The following is an 18,551-nucleotide window of genomic DNA, read 5'->3' as shown; positions in this document are numbered from 1 at the left end:
TGGTGCCGAGAAGCGGAAAACATACGGCTTAAAAGGATATCCAGATTTGGACATATCTTGGCGAGAGTACAAGACTACAACACTACAATGTTTACCCGCCTTAGTGCCCAGAAACAAGAAAGTTAGGCCTGAGAAAATGGGGCATACACCTATCAGCTTATAGGAAGCCAATTAGTTCCAGTCGGCCTACTGTAAGCCAACTAGGAGTGGACGGGAGCCCAATCGGCCTGCTGCTAGCCGACAGGGTTTCCATGTCCTATGTATTATTTTTGGAAAAAAATAAACTTGACGTAATATTTTTGAAAATTAATTTAAAAATGTATTATTTAAAAAAAAAAGTAGCGCAAAGGGCAAGAGCGTACCAAGCTTTCAAACCATGCAAATAAAAATATTTAGAGAACAATCATAAAATCCATAAAGCATAAGGAAATAGATATACTTAGGTATGATGTCCATCCATAGCTTTATATATTACATTGCATGCTACTCCCTCCGTTCCAAAATACTTGACTTCTATTTGTCCAAAAATGGATGTGGGGAAGAAGTTTCAGTTTTTTCCTCCTTGTGCCACGGTCGGGTTTTGAAGCTTTGCCGGTGAGCAGATCTGGCTCGATCCGTATTGCATCTTTGACCACAACTTCCGCAATGAAGACGGCAAGGGTAGGGGCGTCCGTGAGTGAACTTCCTCTATTGCCATATCATTCATAGCTCGTAGAACATTATTAATTTTTGATAGTCCGATGGTATGTATGAACTTCATATGTTGTGTGTGTTGATCTAGGTGAACTACGTGTGTTATTTGTATGAATTTGAAAAATTTTCCTCTTTTTTGAAAAAGGAATATACTAATATCACGCAGATACCAACTACACCCAGCCTCTGCAACAATAAGATGCCTAAAAACATCCAGGATGCACACAACCAGAAAGGAAAATAAAAGGATAAAAAATGAGAAAAAAGACCTGCCACGGTGATCAATCACCCGCAGTAGCAGCATTCTAACCACCACCAAAGGCAGCACCCGGACTACAAATGAGGTTCCCCAAAAGCAGCAACTCCAGGAAGGAAATAAAGCACAAGCGTTGTCGTTGCCCGATCAAAGATCTTAGGTTTTCACATCGGAGAAAGATCGTGTTCGCAAAACAATGCCTTCAACAAGGCCGTTGTCCAGGCACAACCAATAAAGGCCAAACCTTGGGTTTTCACCCTTGAAATCACGACTCGGTACTCGAGGAGCACCACCAACAAAGAAGTCCTCCAATGATGTCGCCCCCACTTGCGGAGGCTACTACTGCAAGTCACATACCACCAGGCTCACAGGAACTCGTGTCTTGTCTGGACGGGAACATATCCCACAAGCCAAGTTCGAACAACTGCCTATGAAGCCAAGTCTTCATCGCATCCAAGACCCCGCCTTCACCACTTGCAGGTCCTTCAACCATGCCATGGCATTCTCCGCATGTGTTGATCCCATGGAAATCTTGGTGCAGACATGTCCCAAGGTGTCAACAAAAACAGATCTTCGCGATACGCCGGTGCAGTTGGTTATGTTGATGTTGCGGGTACGCACTGCCGATCCCTATCCAATCAAAGTGTCCAAATAGCGACATATGCGCCAGTCCTTGTTTTTCTTCAAAGAAGAAGTCCGGAACTCGTCGATGGCCAGATTGAAGATCCTAGGTTCTCAATTGCATGAGCTTGTGAGCAACGAGACCGAGCAAGGGAAACCATCTGACGACGGAAACACCATGCCTGTCTGAAGTTAAGCCGGCTCAACAGCCTCCCCACGCTAGATCTGGGAAGGCGGCGAGCGCCTCGGGCGGCCCGCTTAGGCCGAGTGAGGAAGACAGTCGGCGACTGGCCTTGCCTTCATCGTGAGGTGTTGTGCACATCCCAGTCAGCTGCGACCCTGAAGTAGGACGAAAATCCATCACGGGCCCCAGATCTGGGTCGGGGCCGGCTCAATGGCGGCAAGTTCCCATGCCAAGGCGAGGCTCGGCGCAGCGCCGGCCCTCCTGGTCGCGGGCATCTCCATCCGAGGCGGCTGACTCCCAGGCACGACAGGAGGTCCATCCAGCGGCGACCTGCTATAGGATTTGGGGCGAGGGGAGAAAAGGGAAGGAGCATGAGCAGCGAGAACGCCCCACCGCCGCCAACCCACGGCGTACCATTGCCCAGCAGGGACGACCGGCGGCGGCGAGTGGGGAGTGGCGAGGAGGGAGCACTGCTGGCAGGGGAATCTTTAGCCGCCTGTGTCCCCCCTCGGGACGATGCGGGGGCAGGGGCATTTCCTGGATGAAAGGAAAATCACCAATGGAATAATAGTAAACAAATAAAAGTCAAAACGAGAGTGTCGTTTTCATTGAAATTTTCCTTTGAGTGAGACGATTATGGACGCAAACATTTGAGGGGTGACCTGTCACTTTCCATGAACGTGTACCCGGGCGTTTAAGTGTTCACTTTTGCTAGGTCTAGTTAGAGCATCTACAGTCGAATGCCTCAAACCGGTCTCAGGGCGGTCAGTCCGGTCACTGGCCGGTCAAAACAACCTGACCCACCGGGCCGCCTCGAACCTGCCTTAAATGCCCGAGCTGACCGGCACCCCTCACATCCAGCCCCCAAATGTATGGCGGATTTGAGACGGCCCGGGCGTGCCTACCACGTCGTGCTGACAGCCGGGTCCCACATGTAAACGCCCGGAAACCCAACGGTATGACAAGTGTCTCCTTTGGTGGGGGTGTGAACACCGCGTGGCGCCGCTCCGGCTCGCCACCCGAGGGCTAGCATGCGGCTATTTAGTCGGATGGCGTCCCCCAACCCTAGCCACATCCGCTTCCTCCCTCTCCAAGCCACCAGCCCGATCCCATCCATCCACTTCTCCCTGCCATCCACATCCACTTTTGCTCTCCCTCTCGGCGTACGTCACCACCATGGCCTGAAAGACGAAGACGACCTGCGCTATGCTTACGCCCGAGCGGCGCCTCCAGTTGCTCGAGGAGATCCGAACTAGGCATGCCACCTAGTTCGCAGCGGGCCTGCCTCCAGATTCATCGGAGCCCATGGTGGAGGAGTAGGACGTGGTACGGAGCCGAGCCGGTTGCTGGTTTCGCCATGGCGGAGTACGAAGTCGACGTCGCCCAAGCGGCGGAAATGGCAGAGCAGACTATCATCCTGGAGTCCATCCAGGATGAGGGCTATGTCTAGGCCACTGGCGGTTCATGCAGCAAGAACGGACGGCGACTGACGCGCTTTTCGCCGAACTGGAGGGGGAGGATAAGGCGGAGGCTGACGCCGAAGAGCCGAAGGAGCCGGAGTTGCAGCTGTCGCCCATGTACCCGGAGCCGGGCACGGAGATCGTGGACTTCTTCAACGACAACGAGTAGTGTAGTGTAAGTTTAGTTGATCTACGTAGTACGTAGATGCTTTTTTTGCATACTTTGTATGATTTTAAGGTTTAAACTATGAGATGTTCGGATGCAGAGAGGGAAATTTGAGGGCTGCTCGGTCAGTGCTCGCGGATGTGCCCGAGCTCGTCCGCAGGCATTTGAGGGCCAGATTTGTTGTGCGTGCGCGCAGATGCTCCTATAGATTCTGTGAAGGTGTTGCTTGCCGAGGAACTCAATTCCTCTCCGATAAAATTATAGAGAGAAGCGTAAAAAAAAAAAAGAATGGCGAAAGCATGAGAGCGACCTCCTCCAATCCTCCTCTACCGACAAAAGCAATTTCGGGGAGGCCGTGGCCTAGCTAGCCTAGTGCTTCTTCTCATCATGGTCAGGCCATGGCTTGGAAAGTCTAGTGAAGGGACGCGGACGAATTGTGCTCCGGCGCGTTTGGTCTCGGTAACAGTCCAGTCGTTGTATAGGCTTTGATTGGCGAAAGCAGACAGCGAACAACTGACATGTACAAAGCGCTGGAGTGCATTTTGATAAAGCCTGCAATACATCATACGTGAACAAGCCATGATTGGTACACTATACATTTATAAGCCATAATTTAATTGGGTCTCAGTATCAGTCCGGTCGTTGGTTGTATGGACTTTGATTGGCAACAGTGGACAGCAGACAACTGAGATGTACGAAGCTTTGATATATTTTGGTCTTGTCCGTTGTCGGCAATCAAAGCCCGTACAATGACCGGGCTGACGCCGAGACCAAACGCCGCCGGGGACCATTCGTCTCCGTTCTACCACAAGCACGAGTGTTGGCGGTTGCGGGCACGTTAACGATGGCGACGTCGTGGATGCTGGAGCAGCGCTCGTTCTTGTATGATGTATTGCAGGCTTTACCAAAATACTCCAACGCTTTGTACATGTCAGTTGTTCGTTGTTCGCTATCGCTAATCAAAGCTCATACAACAACAGGACTGATACGGAGACCAAACACGCCCGATCACCATTCATCCGCGTCCATACTGTGCCCAAGAACGTAATAAGCGAGTTTTCGTCTAGAAGCCACTAGTTTGCACTTCCTTCGCTCTGCAGTGCATATAGATTTTTCTAAACATTGATTAAGTTTATAAAGAAATACGTACAGATGCATCCGCCTTCATGCATGAATAATACTCCGTCCATTCCTAAATATAAGTCTTTTTAGACAATTCAAATGGACTACAATATACGGATGTATGTAGACATATTTTAGAGTGTAGATTCACCCACTTTGCTCCGTATGTAGTCACTTGTTGAAATCTCTAAAAAGAATTATATTTAGGAACGAAGGGAGTAGCTGTAAAAACGGTCTTGAAAATATACTCCTATGCGTCTGACTTGCCCGTCGGTTTCCCTAGGAACGTTGTATAAAGCTGAAATGACAACAAAAATATTTTACATAAAAACAGATATACAAATTCCAGTGGCCTGAATTAGCGAGCTTGGCAGTGTCGGGCATATGTTCTTGAGCGCCAAGTCGTGGCTACCGGGCTCCTTGGAGCCCGGTATTTTGCAAAGAAATAGAATCCTTTCGGAAAACAATAAAAAAACATATTTAAAAATATCGAAAAAATAAAAAATAAAAATGTGAAAACGTATGCATGTGCATTACGGATCTGTAAAATTCCATTTAAAATTATAGCAATTTGTAAGCTCTACAAAAAAAATCTTGACCCAACAACAAAAAATATCGGCCCATCTTGATATATGTATTTGTTTTTCTTTTGTACGCCATATGAAAGCGTATTATTATAAAAATTCACACATACGTAGTATACATGTATATTTGAATACCGGCCTTCGTGGAGCCTGTCCTCCATTAGGCCTTTTCGATGTGTTGCTCTACAAGTTCACTTGTCGATTCACATATTAGAGGCCTCCATCTCTTCGTCTTTAGGTGACAAAAAAAGTGATACCGTCAAGATTTTATTTTTTGTGAGCGTATTTCGGTGATGGTGGGGATGATCGCCAAAAACCGTCAGCAGGCCATTTTGGTGACGAAAATCGGTTTTGCATGACACAAGTGGACCGCACAAAAACCCTCCGTTTTGTAGTGTCTCCAGTGAATGTAATGATGTACCATACAGACTTGTCATTTATGTGTATCCTGGGCCTAGCACGGCACCCACATCTGGAAGTAGAAAACGTTGTGTTCTTGTTATGTATTACCCAAGAACACATAAATACTTTTTTTTGGAACATAATTACAATTATTTCAGTAATGCACAATATGATTGCACCTAACAGTAATTGCACTTACTGATCGTTGACAGTTCGACTGTTGCATCATGTGTACACCTTTACAATTTTCATATATGTCTCCAAATCTACCATTCTTAAGAAGTTGCTCCCCACTACTCCCTATTCTCTCGTCATGCACACCGTCCACATCAGCGATGTGCCACGTCGTTGCAAGCTGTCCACATCATCATCCCATGTGTAAAAACGATTTCTCCTTCCATTACCAGTGTCTAGAACCAACCGCGGACTAGCCAATCTCCCAATCTGTAAAGTCTGTTCTCTCCTCTTCCCACCAACGCGACTCTTCCTTCTCCAACCTTTTCCTCAACTATAACCTCCTCCCGTGAGGCGCGAGCTCCTCTTAATTGTAATCCACTATGAAGCATCACGGACAAATTCACTACAAAAGAGGGGGATTCCTTCTGTAACTAACTAGGCAGTCGAAAAGCACAGAGGCATCGTCTTACCTTCATTCTTAATCGACGCGTCGCCACCGGAATCGATCTCTCGTGCGCACTACCTCATCACGCGATGTCTCACCATCACGCCACGCCTGCCCGGCGCTGCTGCACTCCCGCAGCGCGTCGGCGGCACCCGCGGCGCTTCACCGTTGCCCCGGTTCGGTGTCGCCTGGGTTGCGCTACCACGCACCCGCAGCGGGTCGCCGGCAACAGCAACACCTTCCTGATGCCTCGCATGGGCTTCTCTTCTCCACCTCCGGCCACCCGCCTCAAGCGCCCTTTTACGACCACGACGACACCCTCCGCGCCTGGATGCGAGGTACCCACGACAAAATCCTGATCCGATCAATTGCTGCACTTGGCTTATCATCATCAGCCCATCGCTCTGTTGTAGCATTGGAGATCAGCTGTGAGACGACTGACATGGAGGAAGAGCAGGAGCGAGTGCGCCGCTTCCTGCCGGACCTGCTACATCTGGTCTGCGGCCGCCTCCCTCGCCGGCGCTGTCTGCAGGCACTGTCGCTCGTGCGCTTTCCAAGTGTACCCGGCTGACGCAGCGCCCGTCCTGCTCAGCGCCACCGGCGCCATCAGCTGATACAACGCCTTCGTCGGACCGTCCGCATCGGATTCGCCCGGCCGGGACTGCCCTCCACACCCACCCCACGCCATCGTCGCAGCTCCACCAAGGAGAGCCCCTCCTTCCCTTGCTCCGGCGTGGTGCCCGACAAGCCAACCGGTGTGGCTTGCAGTCGAGGAGGAAGAATAGGTGCTCTGCAGGGCCGTATGTTGGCATGTGCAGCAGGAGCGACTGAACAGGGCCCCCAACATCGGAGGGGGCCCAAATTGTTTGTTAATCAAGGTTTTAACTGAACCACTAATACTACAGTAAATAACCATTGGGAATTTTTTATGCCAAGCCACCCTATGTATTTATCTCCAATCACGATCCATCGATGCATTACATGCTATCGCCAGGTCTTTTGAGCTTGTGCTTCCAACTGGTGTAATTTCCTGCGAAGAACTACAGTGGTTGACAAAAAATTTGATTGTTTTTCTTTCACAGGCCTAATTTTGATTTGCACAGGGCCTCCAATTTCCATGGTACAGCCCTGGTGCTCTGCTCTCTTCGTTCTCGCGCTCTGCTTGCCTCTGGTAAGTAGAGTAATTTAATTTCACCTACATGGATAACTCGACCTTGCGTGTTGCAGGTATAAATCTGCCTCAACGATTCACAACCGGTGTCACTGCTCCCCGCGATGTAATGTCCCAAATCATCTATTTCAACATCACCAGGATACAGGAGAGTGAGTTTGGGATGGGGAATTGGAGATACAGAGGGAGGAGGAAGTTGCAGGGGTGAGGTTCCGAGAATGGGAGAGAGAGAGAGAGTTCAGAGACTAAGGCCTTGTTTGGTTCATAAGTCCTAGGACTTTTTTTAGTCCTAACTTATAAGTCTCAAGTTCCTAAAAAGTCCCTATCTATTTGGTTCCTGGGACTTAACATGGACTAAAAAACCATATTACAACTATAAGTCCCTGTAAGACTCTCTTTGGGAGTCTTATTTCATAAGTCTCAAATGCCCACTTTAAGTCCCTATAAGTCTCTTCTGTTTGGTTTAAATGAGATTTATAAGGACTTTTTTAAGTCCCTAAACCAATAAGTCCCGAAAACAAACACCCCTAATCAACGCCTGCTCACTTGCACGGTCTCAGCCACTCTTATAAATTTCTCAGCCACGAGCCAGCTCAGCGAGCTTGCTCATCCTGAATCGCAGCTCTCCTCATAGCTGGATCCTGCACAATTGTCTGGGTTGGCAAGACACCAGGCGACTGTCCGCCGACGTAGCCGGAGGCGTGACACACGACCAGAGAGGAGGTACCAGAATTAAGATGACTTTACACTGTTAAAGCTAATGAAATGGAATATCTCATTTCTTGCCTATGTTTTTTTCCAAGTAAGAAATGGTTGGGATCCATCTCCGTGGCCCATAACGAATATACAATGAGTCATCTGACTCATCTCACCTTACCTTATCAAGATTAAGTTTATGTGCCTTTATTTGGTTCTTTCGTACTCAACTGCCTTTTCTTAAGTTTGTGCATTTGTTGTTCTATTTGTTCCATGCTTGAGGCTAGAAATATTGTTATATTCATTTTCATAGCCATTAGCCTCTTTAGTACTAGAACGTTTATAGTTTTTATAGATAATTTTTCTTCTGCAGATAAAATTTATGTCATTGTTTCTCGAGCAGGAACATGCTTTTTTCAACTAATTTGGTTTCTCTAGACCTTTAGTACCAGCCCCTGATTACTGAATGGTTCAAATGTCCAAACACACTTTCCTATTCATTCACTATGTACACATTTTTATTCAATCTCTATGTCCCGCAGCAACGCGCGGGGTATTATCTAGTTTGATGATAAATCCAAGGACATGTTAGAGTTGTGTCGAATATAGTGTACAAGGTAGGTTACAGTTGGACTATGAGTTGTACTGTGTTTACATAGGATGTGGAGTCGTGTCCTAGTAGGACACTTGTATCCTAGGCCTCTCATATATAGCGAGGGTAGACACACGATGTAACCTATGCCAACATAATAACACCGGAACGTAGGGGAAGCCGGCGGCATGTACCGGTGTCCAGGGCGACCGGGTGTGGTATTGTAGCGGTGTCATGGGGAGGAGCGCCCATAGTCAGGCCCCGGGGATGTAGCCATATCGGTGAACCTCGTTAACAAATCTCGGTGTCGTGATCGTGTGATTGCTTGGTCCTCGGATGATCGACGGTATGCCTCGGATTTATTCTAACAAGTGGTATCATGAGCTAGGCTGATTGAAGATCTTGATCGTTGATTTAGATGAAGATACGTGTGCACGGGCTAAGCGTGCGGCGATCACGATTGATCGGGCGAGCGTACAGGCAGCAGCGGCAGCGCACCGCGCACGGGCGGGCAGGCAGGCAGGCAGCAGATCGGTCAATCGATACTTGCGGAAGCCCGCGTGGGCAGCGGCCCAGGCCGTGGAGTCGTGTACACGTACGGGACAAGCGGCGTATCAGGTCGCGTACAGCAGGCGAGAGGAATCGAAACCGTGATTTGTTTTGGACAAAAAAGATAGGGACCGAGTCCCTCGAGGCAGCGGCCTCTCGTATGCGACACCGAGGCGGGCAGATCAGACCGGCAAAAGAAAATATCCATTTGCTTGTATCCATCAGGAGCAGATTTGACACAAAGGGCAAAGCTAGCATCGGGTGTTGAGCCAGGAGCAATGACATGAAGACCAAATCGACTCTTTTGAATATGCAACTACTAGTATACTGGGTGTACTTGGGCATCACTTGAAGAGAGCTCAGTTAATTTTTCCCAGGGTCGGCCGTACGAAGAATCAAGGTGCCAACGGGTACCACGTTTGAGGTGGAGAAGTTCACGGAACTGAAAACCTTGGGTTATGGCAGACAAGAGTGAAAGATTTGTTGGCACAATAGGGATGCTTGAAGGCATTGCGGGAAGTCGTGACAGTTGAGATGGAAGTATCATGTGATGGATGGGAATTTGCCGAAGACGGTATGGGAGCCTCAAGTGTGTCGTACAGTCGAACGAGATCGGCTGGGTCGGACGAGACAATCTGACGGATCGACGCAAGTCGGTTGGTACAGAAGAAGGTGTTGGATCGGTGACGACGACATAGGAGCGTGATGCTGATGGTGACCGACTTCTGGGCGTGGAAACATGTGGTGCACATGCCCGAGGTTTGTGTGGCATCGACAAGACTATGGCGCGGGATTAATTCAAGATGGTGTATACACGGAGCTTGAAGTCAATGAGGTGCAGGGGTGGACTGATCATCTACCATGGAGTCATGTTGAAGGTGGAGCTGGAGTCTGACGGAAGACTTCACTCGGTGCTGATTGAGGGGCTACGGCGTAAGACGTCAGAGAGTCGAAGCCTATTTCAGTGGGAAAAGCAAGTGACACGTAGTTCGGACAGGAGCCTAGTGGTCTGATGGAAGCGTGAAACTCATCATCGGTCGGTGATGATCGCTGGTACTCTGCGGTGGGGGTTGAGTGGTGTGGGTTCGCGATCCTTGAGACTCGACCGGGACAGCGGAGGCTCGACGCGGTAATAGCGGCGAGGCGTGCGGTACGCACGAGGCATGGAGACGGGCCAGGGCTCTGGTGGTCATACATGTGGTGAGACAACTGCAAATTTGACTCGGGGTGACTACAAGCAATGGTGAAATTCCTTCAAATTTCAGACAGGCGGTCAAGAAAGGAGCGGTGATGTTGAGTTCAGGTAACTCTTATGTGTGACACCCAATATGTGAGTTGTTCACTTTCACGCAGGTCAGTGATTAGTGCGTGATGGCGTTGGACGGATACTCTGAAAGTTAGGAGCACAGACTAGAGTAAAGAGGAACTTAATTTTGCTCGAGAGTTGACTGTGGTCAAGAAAAGAAGGGACTACAAGTTGCAGGTGGAGTCATATGGAGTCTTTGGAGTAGCAGCGGTGCTCATGGGATACTCAAGTCCAATGTACATGAAAGTTTGACGCATGGACAAATTTAAGGTGGTGGAGAATATTCGCAAAGGTGGAGTTTGTTAGAGTTGTGTCGAATATAGTGTACAAGGTAGGTTACAGTTGGACTATGAGTTATATTGTGTTTACATAGGATGTGGAGTCGTGTCCTAATAAGATACTTGTATCCTAGACCTCTCATATATAGCGGGGTAGACACACGACGTAACCTATGCCAACATAATAGCACTGAAACGCTGGGGAAGCCGGCGGCATGTGCCGGTGTCCAGAGCGACCGGGTGTGGTATTGTAGCAGTGTCATGGGGAGGAGCGCCCATAGTCAGGCCCCGGAGATGTAGCCATATTGGTGAATCTCGTTAACAAATTTCGATGTCGTACTCATGTGATTACTTGGTCCTCGAATAATCGACGGTATACCTCAGATTTATTCTAACAGGACCAAAGAATAGGAATTGTAGAAATCGTATGATTCGGCAATTGATCGAAATTTCATAGCAATTGCAGGGCTAAACATGGGGTGACTTGTCTGTACAATAGCCTACCATTCTATTTTTATAGCATCCACATTGCTTTCCCTATGATTAAAGATATACCACAATGACATTTATATTCGTTAATGCATCGAACCTTTCTGTCGATCCACAAGTTGCATCATCTTCAGCTCTTTTGGATAAATTATATGCTGATGAGAGTCTCGCTTCGGTACACCCCCACCTCACTAAACGTATAAATGACAATACAGACTTTTGGCAAATCGTATTTCGTATGTATGATGGGTACATACACGCCGTACGTGCCCATTAGCTTGTTTTTGTTTTCTTTTTTAACCTTCAAAAATAGGCGCGTCAAGTGGGGTTTAAACTAGTGTACTTCCACACCATCTAACCAACTGGGAAAGCAACCGTGTTGTGCCTAGTTACTTCTTTTTTCTTCATGTGGTGTGCCTACTCTGGTTTTCTTCGGTTTCATTCGTATTTTCCTTTTTTGTCTTTTCTTAAATACGTGATTTTTTAATTGTGAACTTTTTCAAATTTATGAACTTTTTTTAAATCCATGTACTTCTTTTAAATTCATGAAAATTTTTCAAATCCATTTTTTAATCGTTAAACTATTTTCAAATTCATGAAATTTTATTCAAAGGACGCGACTAACTTTCGGACCGCACGAATTTAGCGATAAGTGCGGACAATCGATCAAGTATCGAGTATTGATGCATCGAGTGTACGCATCCTGGTTCTTTCACGTAAACTCCACCTTCCTTTTACCACATATATGCATGCATACAGATAAAGACAAAATTGATGATGTCATCCTAGATTCCCTTTAATTTTGAAAATCAAAATATTTTGTAGCTCAAACCGTCGCCCCGATTGAAAAACCGTCTTCACATAAAAGATTTGTCGCGACGACCTTCGAAACTAGATCCCATGTTGTTATGTTCCGTCGAAAAAAAAATCAGGTCAAAAGTTACCAGACCTAGGCTAATTAAGTTATCAGGCCAACTCCACCGCGCGACCCCATCCTATCCGCCGGACACACTTTGGGGCAAAACACGTCCCAACGCTAGACCCCAAACGGACAAAGTTGTCCGCAGATGTCCGTTTTTGTCCGGCCCGACCCCAAACCTCGAGCAAAGTTGGGTGAGAAATGCGTCCATGCGGACACAAACAGACGCTCTCGCTAGTTGCTCTCGTCCGTTTCGTCCGCTCTCTGGCCCACAAATCAGTGACCGCACACTCGCTCGCCATACTGGCCGCCGCCGCACGCCGCCGTCCCTCCGCCTCCTCGTTCCCGATGCAGGCCACCGCCGTCCCATCGCCTCCCCGCTCGCCGTGCAGGCCGCCGCCGTCCCTCTGCCTCCCCCCTCGCCGCGCAGGTCGCCCGTTCCCCACGTCCCTCGCCTCGCTATGCCGGCGCGGCTCCGTTGTGCGCGAGTGCAGCAGAAGCAGTTGGGCTCTAACAAGCTCGCTAGCTAGCTAGCTACTAGGCGCGCTCGCGTGCACAACTGCTAGCTAGCTAGCCAGCCAGCCCGTGCGTGCTAGCTAGCCGCGCCCATGCAGCAGCGAGTCGGGGTCGGGCGCGAGCGAGCACGCGGGGCCGAGCGACGCGGCGAGCGCTGGTGGACGAGCGCGCGGGGCTGAGCGAGCGCGGCGAGCGCTGGTGGACGAGCGACTCGCGCGGCCGGCGAGGCGGAGGGGCTTGGGGCGCGGCCGGCGAGTTCAGGGCGGCGCGCGGCACAACGAGCTCGGGCGCGAGGCGGCGGCGTGCGCGGGGCGGCATGGCGAGCTCGGCGCGGCTCGGGGCGGAGAACTGTGAGCTCGGCTCGGCGCGCGGGCGGTGGCGGGCGACCTCGGGGCGGAGGCGGGCGAGCTCTGCGCCTCGACGGCGGCGAGGCATGCGTTGGGAGTGGTGCGACGAGCCGGGGCGGGCCGTTTGGGGTCCTGAAGGCCTTCTGCGCGTTGGGCGCAGATGCTCCATACGCCTGTCCACCCCCCGGACGTCCGCCCCAATCGCTCCCAATTTGTCCAAAGCGGACGTCCGGATGCGGTCGCGCGGTGGAGTTGGCCTCACATCTTTGGTATGTCAGTTACCATCCTGTTTACATAGAAATTACCGGGGCATAAAAATGGCTTCTCCAACATTCTCTCCACATGCAAATGCACGATAGCACAGGAAAGCTGATGTCATTGTAGATTCTCACATAAAAAATCCATCATGACGACACCTTCGAAACTATATCTCATGTTGGATGTTTTGATCACTTTTTTGTCAAAAGTTACCATGAGTTATCATTTATGTTATATGTATGTTAACATGTTATTTATGCAGAAGTGACCGGGGGTGTGTTTTCAACGAATCCTTTCCCCCGGGTCAACGTTACTGTGGTATTTGTACCTAAGTTATCAGGTTCGCGATGCATATATTACCGTGCTATTTGCATAGAAGTAACCCAGGTATCAACAACTTTTTATCCGGGTCTAAAGTTACCGTGGTGTTTGTACCTAAGTTATCAGGTCTACGATGCTTATATTACCAAGATAATTATACAGGAATCACCCCTAGGGGATTCAACTATTTTTTTTCCAACATCCCTCCCCCACCCCTCATCATTGTCGCCAAAGTTACCAGAAATGGGGAACATAAGCTATTAGGTCTGCGATGTGTGAGTTATCATGCTATTCACAAAAAAATTACTGGGGATATATTTCATCAAGCGCCCTCCCCCACCCGGTCGCCAAATGTACCAAGACCGGGGTACATAATTTATCAGGTCTGCGATGTGTGAGTTGCCGTGCTATTCACATAAAATTTACCGAGGGTATATTTCATCACCCCTCGTCGTGAAGTTACCATGACCGGGGTGCATAAGTTATCAGGTCTCCTATGTGTGAGTTACCATACTATTCACACCAAAGTTAGCGGTGGATATTTCATCACCCCCCCCCCCCCCCCCGCGCCGAAGTTATCAGCATCGGGGTACATAAATTATCAGGTTTATGATGGGTGAGTTGCCATGATATTCACACAAAAGTGACCGGGGGATATCTCAACACCCCCCCCTCCCTGGGTCGCCAAAGTTATCAGGACTGAGGTACATAAGTTATCAGGTTTCTGATGTGTGAGTTGCCATGATATTCACACAAAAGTGACCGGGGGATATTTCATCAACACCCCCTCCCCCTCCCACCCCCCCCCCCCCCCCCGCCGCGCCCCCCTCCATGTCGCCGAAATAACCATGGTGTCATCTACTCGAGACGAGTTGGTAAAATAAACTACGTAAGTGCGGAAAAGATCAGACATCACATTAACTTTTGTGCAAACCTAGAAGGGAATGTAGGTGAGGTGGTTGGCTAGTACAATTACCTCATAAAGTCATAAGAGGTACAAAGGATCGAAACATCTTGTGCATATAACCATACTGATAGAGTAGATGAATCATCGGACTAGAAAACAACAAGAAAACAAATGCCAAAAATGATAAGAAAAAAGGCAAGCACTTGCCAAAAAGACTATCTGACCTAATTGTAAACACAAGCTTAGTGTAGGGCATGTGGTTACCTGCCACAGTTATCTACGAGGAGGTATGGGGATGGCGCGCGCACCGTGTGATTAAAAATTAACGGCGTCGCCTGCGTTCGGATCTATTGCGAGTTTCCGGTCGACTGGAAGTTAGCTTTCTCGTATTTACATAAAAAATATCGGATTATGTTTCAACATACATTTTTCCCTGGGTCAAAACGTAAGTTATCAGGTTTACTATGTGTAAACTACTATGATATTTGCACATAATTTATTGGGATATGCTTGAATAAAAAATATTAGCAGGTAAAAAATTGCCACGGTGTTTCTAGGCGTAAGTTATAGGGTTTAGGGTTGGGGTTTAAGTTATCTGGACTTTTAGGGCGTCTTCTAACTAGAAAAAAGGAAAGAAAATGTTTAGACAAGGGGAAAGAAATTTGGTTCACAAAAAAGAAAAGAAATAAAATATTTTTGTCACGTTACATGCAGTGTGGTAAAAAAAACTACCTAACTAATCATATAAGAAAGATCTGGACCCTGTTGACAACAAATAATCGGGTGTGAGTTGGCTAGCTCGATGCACTATATTGCAAGAGGTCATGGTTTTGATCCTCATCCCCACGCAATTTTTTTCCCGCCCCAGAAAATTGGATCACCTGGTAAAAAAGGCGAGCACCGGGATTACGCTGGCGAGCGCGTGAATTGCGGGATGGCAGTTCGATCGCGACGTGCTAGGAAGGTTAGCCGTAATAACAGGAAAACAGATCGAGGCCCAGGCGTGCGCATCGGACGGCGATGAGATCGTTCAGATAATTCCTGTCAACTGTAATTTAGCTTTATCGTTACTCAAATGATGAACTTTTTCAATTTAGCAAACCTTTCCAAATTCGTGAACTTTTTTTTGTCAAATTCATGAATTTTTTATCAAATTGATGAAATGTTTTCCAGTGTCGTTATTTTCTCAAATCGACGAACTTGAAATGGCCCTAATTTGTGAGAAAAAATTTCCTTTCCATTTTCTTAAATTCATGAAAAAATTCAAAGAACTATACAGAAATTTCAAAAACATGTTTGTGTCTTTCAAAATTGCTCAATGTGAACATTTTTTGGATCTGCGAACAATTTTTGAAAATGCGTAAACTTTTTGAAACTTTAAACAAAATTTGCCAACGTGAACACTTTTTCGTATTTACAGACATTTTTTGAATTTTTGAACATTGATTAATAAATCTGAACAAACAATGAAACTTGATTTTTTTTTTTGGAAATTCTGATAGCACGTTGTTTCTCGACATCATTGAAATGGCCCCAATTTTTTCCATGGCCTTGTATGACCAATTCAAGGAACCATGCCAAGTTATTTGGGTTTTTGATAAGTTTTGGATTTTCTGGAGTTTTTCGGGTGAAAAAAGGCCGATAAATGGTCGGACATGTCGCAACGTGCAAACGGTGTCGGAATTCGTTCAAACCTGGCATGGATGCTTACTATGGGATGCCCACCTGGTTGCAAAATTGGGGTGATTTATCCATAGTCCAAGAAAATACTAGTTGAGAGGAGTGTGTGTGACTAGGCCACACGGGTGGGGGCATCTATGAGCATGTAGTTTTTCCTCATTTGAATATTTTTGTTATTTGCAATTTCTATCATAATCAATCAACATGAACATTTTTTTACGTCCTAAATATTTCTTGAAATTTGTGGATATTTTTGGAATTTCAAATTGTGCATGAGAATTTTACAAACTTGAACACTTTTTCCAAAATTATAAATAAGTTCCCAACAAGTGATGATTTTTTTTTACCACAAATGGCAACCACCTACTTTAAAAAAATCAACTTTTTACAAACATTTCTTAAATTCGTGAATAAAAAATTGAAAAACAAGAACAATATTTGAAATTCCAGACCATTTTTAAAATCTTAAGCAATACTTGAAAACAGGAACATCGCTCCCATCGGGCGCCTGTTCGGCTGACCCAAGCATTCGCGGATTAGAAAAGAGTTCATTGATTTTGAAAGAAATGTTCACAGATTTCAAAAAAATTGCATATTTTTCAAAAAAGTGTCACTATAAAAAGTTGCAAAAAAAGTTCGAGGAATTAAAAAATAAAAACTTTGTGAGAAACTTCTTCCTTTCCATTTTCTTAAATTCATTAAAAAATTCGAATAACTATACAGAAATTTCAAATAAATGTTTGTGTCTTTCAAAATTGCTCAATGTGAACATTTTTTGGATCTATGAACAATTTTTGAAAATGGGAAAACTTTTTGCAACTTCAAACAAAATTTGGCAACGTGAACATTTTTTCGTATTTACAGACATTTTTTGAATTTTTGAACATTGATTAATAAATCTGAACGAACAATGAAACTTGTTCTTTTTTGGAAATTTTGAGAGCATGTTGTTTCTAGACATCCTTGAAATGCCCTCAATTTTTTCCATGGCCTTGCATGGCCAATTCAAGGAACCATGCCAAGTTATTTGGGTTTTCGATACGTTTTGCATTTTGTGGAGTTTTTGGATGAAAAAAGGCCGATAAATGGTTGGACATGTCGCATCGTGCAAACGGTATCGAAATTGGTTCAAACCTGGCATGGATGCCTACTATGGGATGTCCACCTACTTGCAAAAGTTGGGGTAATTTATCCATAGTCCAAGAAAATACCGGTTGAGAGGAGTGTGTCAGACTAGGCCACACGGGTGGGTGCATCTATGAGCATGTACTTTTTCCTAATTTGAATATTTTTGTTATTTGAAATTTCTATAATTATCAATCAACATGAACATTTTCTTACGTCCTAAATATTTCTTCAAATTTGTCGATATTTTTGGAATTTCAAATTTTGTATGAAAATTTTACAAACTTGAACACTTTTCCCAAAATTATAAATAAATTCCCAACAAGTGATGAATTTCTTTTACCACAAATCGCAACCATCTACTTTAAAAAAAACTACTTTTTACAAACATTTCTTAAATTTGTGAAAAAAATTCAAAAATAAGAACAATTTTTGAAATTCCAAACCATTTTTAAAATCTTAAACATTACTTGAAAATTGGAACATCGCTCCCATCGGGCACCTGTTGGGCTGACCCAAGCATTCTCGGATTAGAAAAGAGTTCATTGATTTTTAAAGAAATGTTCACAGATTTTGAAAATTTTGCATATTTTTCAGAAAAAATCACTAGAAAAATCACAAATTTGAGAAAAAGTTCACGGTTGGATATTTTTAATTTTTTAAAAATCGGATTTGAAAAAATAGAATAAAAAATAAACAGAAAAAGGGAAAAAGGAAACGAAAAAACAACAAAACCCGATTTAAAAAAGCACGAAAAAAACCCCATCCTGAAAGTTCATGAAGTTACATTTGCCACATAAGAAGCGAAAAAAAAGTGCGTATAACAAGTAACCTATCCTCTTTGGTTAGTAGAACTTGAAGTAAACCATGAGGGTTGGATTTCAAATCTCCCATGGCGCACTTTTTTTGAAGATTAAAAAGAAAGAGAAAAAAAGTATACCGGGCCATGTTTTATCGGCGCGTCTGACGTATTTATAAAAAAGATCATCCTGCCCTATATTATGAAGGGTTATGGGGAGATCTCATCTTTGATGTGTTTAGATGGATATACCGAAGCATAAGTAATACTGAAAATAGGTAGTCTTCATCAAGCACTGGGTTTTTAGCCACACTGAGCTAGAGAAGTAAATGTTCTTCTATTATTGTAGATTGCACCTCGCCATGGTTATCGTAATATTGACTAGGCTCGGACTTTGATAGCCAGCACAGGTAGAAAAAAGGCCTTTAGTCCCGGTTCGTAAAGGCCTTTAGTTCCGGCTGTGCAACCGGGACTAAATATGCGCGACT

The 18,551-nt window shown here is 46.0% G+C and overlaps 1 long non-coding RNA gene across 2 annotated transcripts; it reads left to right on the top strand.

Annotated features, from left to right (window-relative positions):
* Nucleotides 1-5,896: 5,896 nt before the first annotated feature.
* Nucleotides 5,897-7,706, top strand: LOC123495132 (uncharacterized). 2 transcript variants are annotated; one of them, XR_006667220.2, is made up of 4 exons: nt 5,907-6,448; nt 6,524-6,988; nt 7,193-7,230; nt 7,338-7,706. It is a non-coding gene; the product is annotated as an uncharacterized lncRNA (long non-coding RNA). The 2 variants fall into 2 exon arrangements; XR_012189722.1 differs by lacking the exons at nt 7,193-7,230; nt 7,338-7,706 and having other exon boundaries at nt 5,897-6,448; nt 6,524-7,076.
* Nucleotides 7,707-18,551: the final 10,845 nt, after the last annotated feature.

The sequence above is a fragment of the Aegilops tauschii genome, chromosome 7 (genome assembly GCF_002575655.3).
Source record: "Aegilops tauschii subsp. strangulata cultivar AL8/78 chromosome 7, Aet v6.0, whole genome shotgun sequence".
In the NCBI taxonomy this organism is placed as follows: domain Eukaryota; kingdom Viridiplantae; phylum Streptophyta; class Magnoliopsida; order Poales; family Poaceae; genus Aegilops; species Aegilops tauschii.
This window is presented reverse-complemented; position numbering and strand designations above follow the sequence as displayed.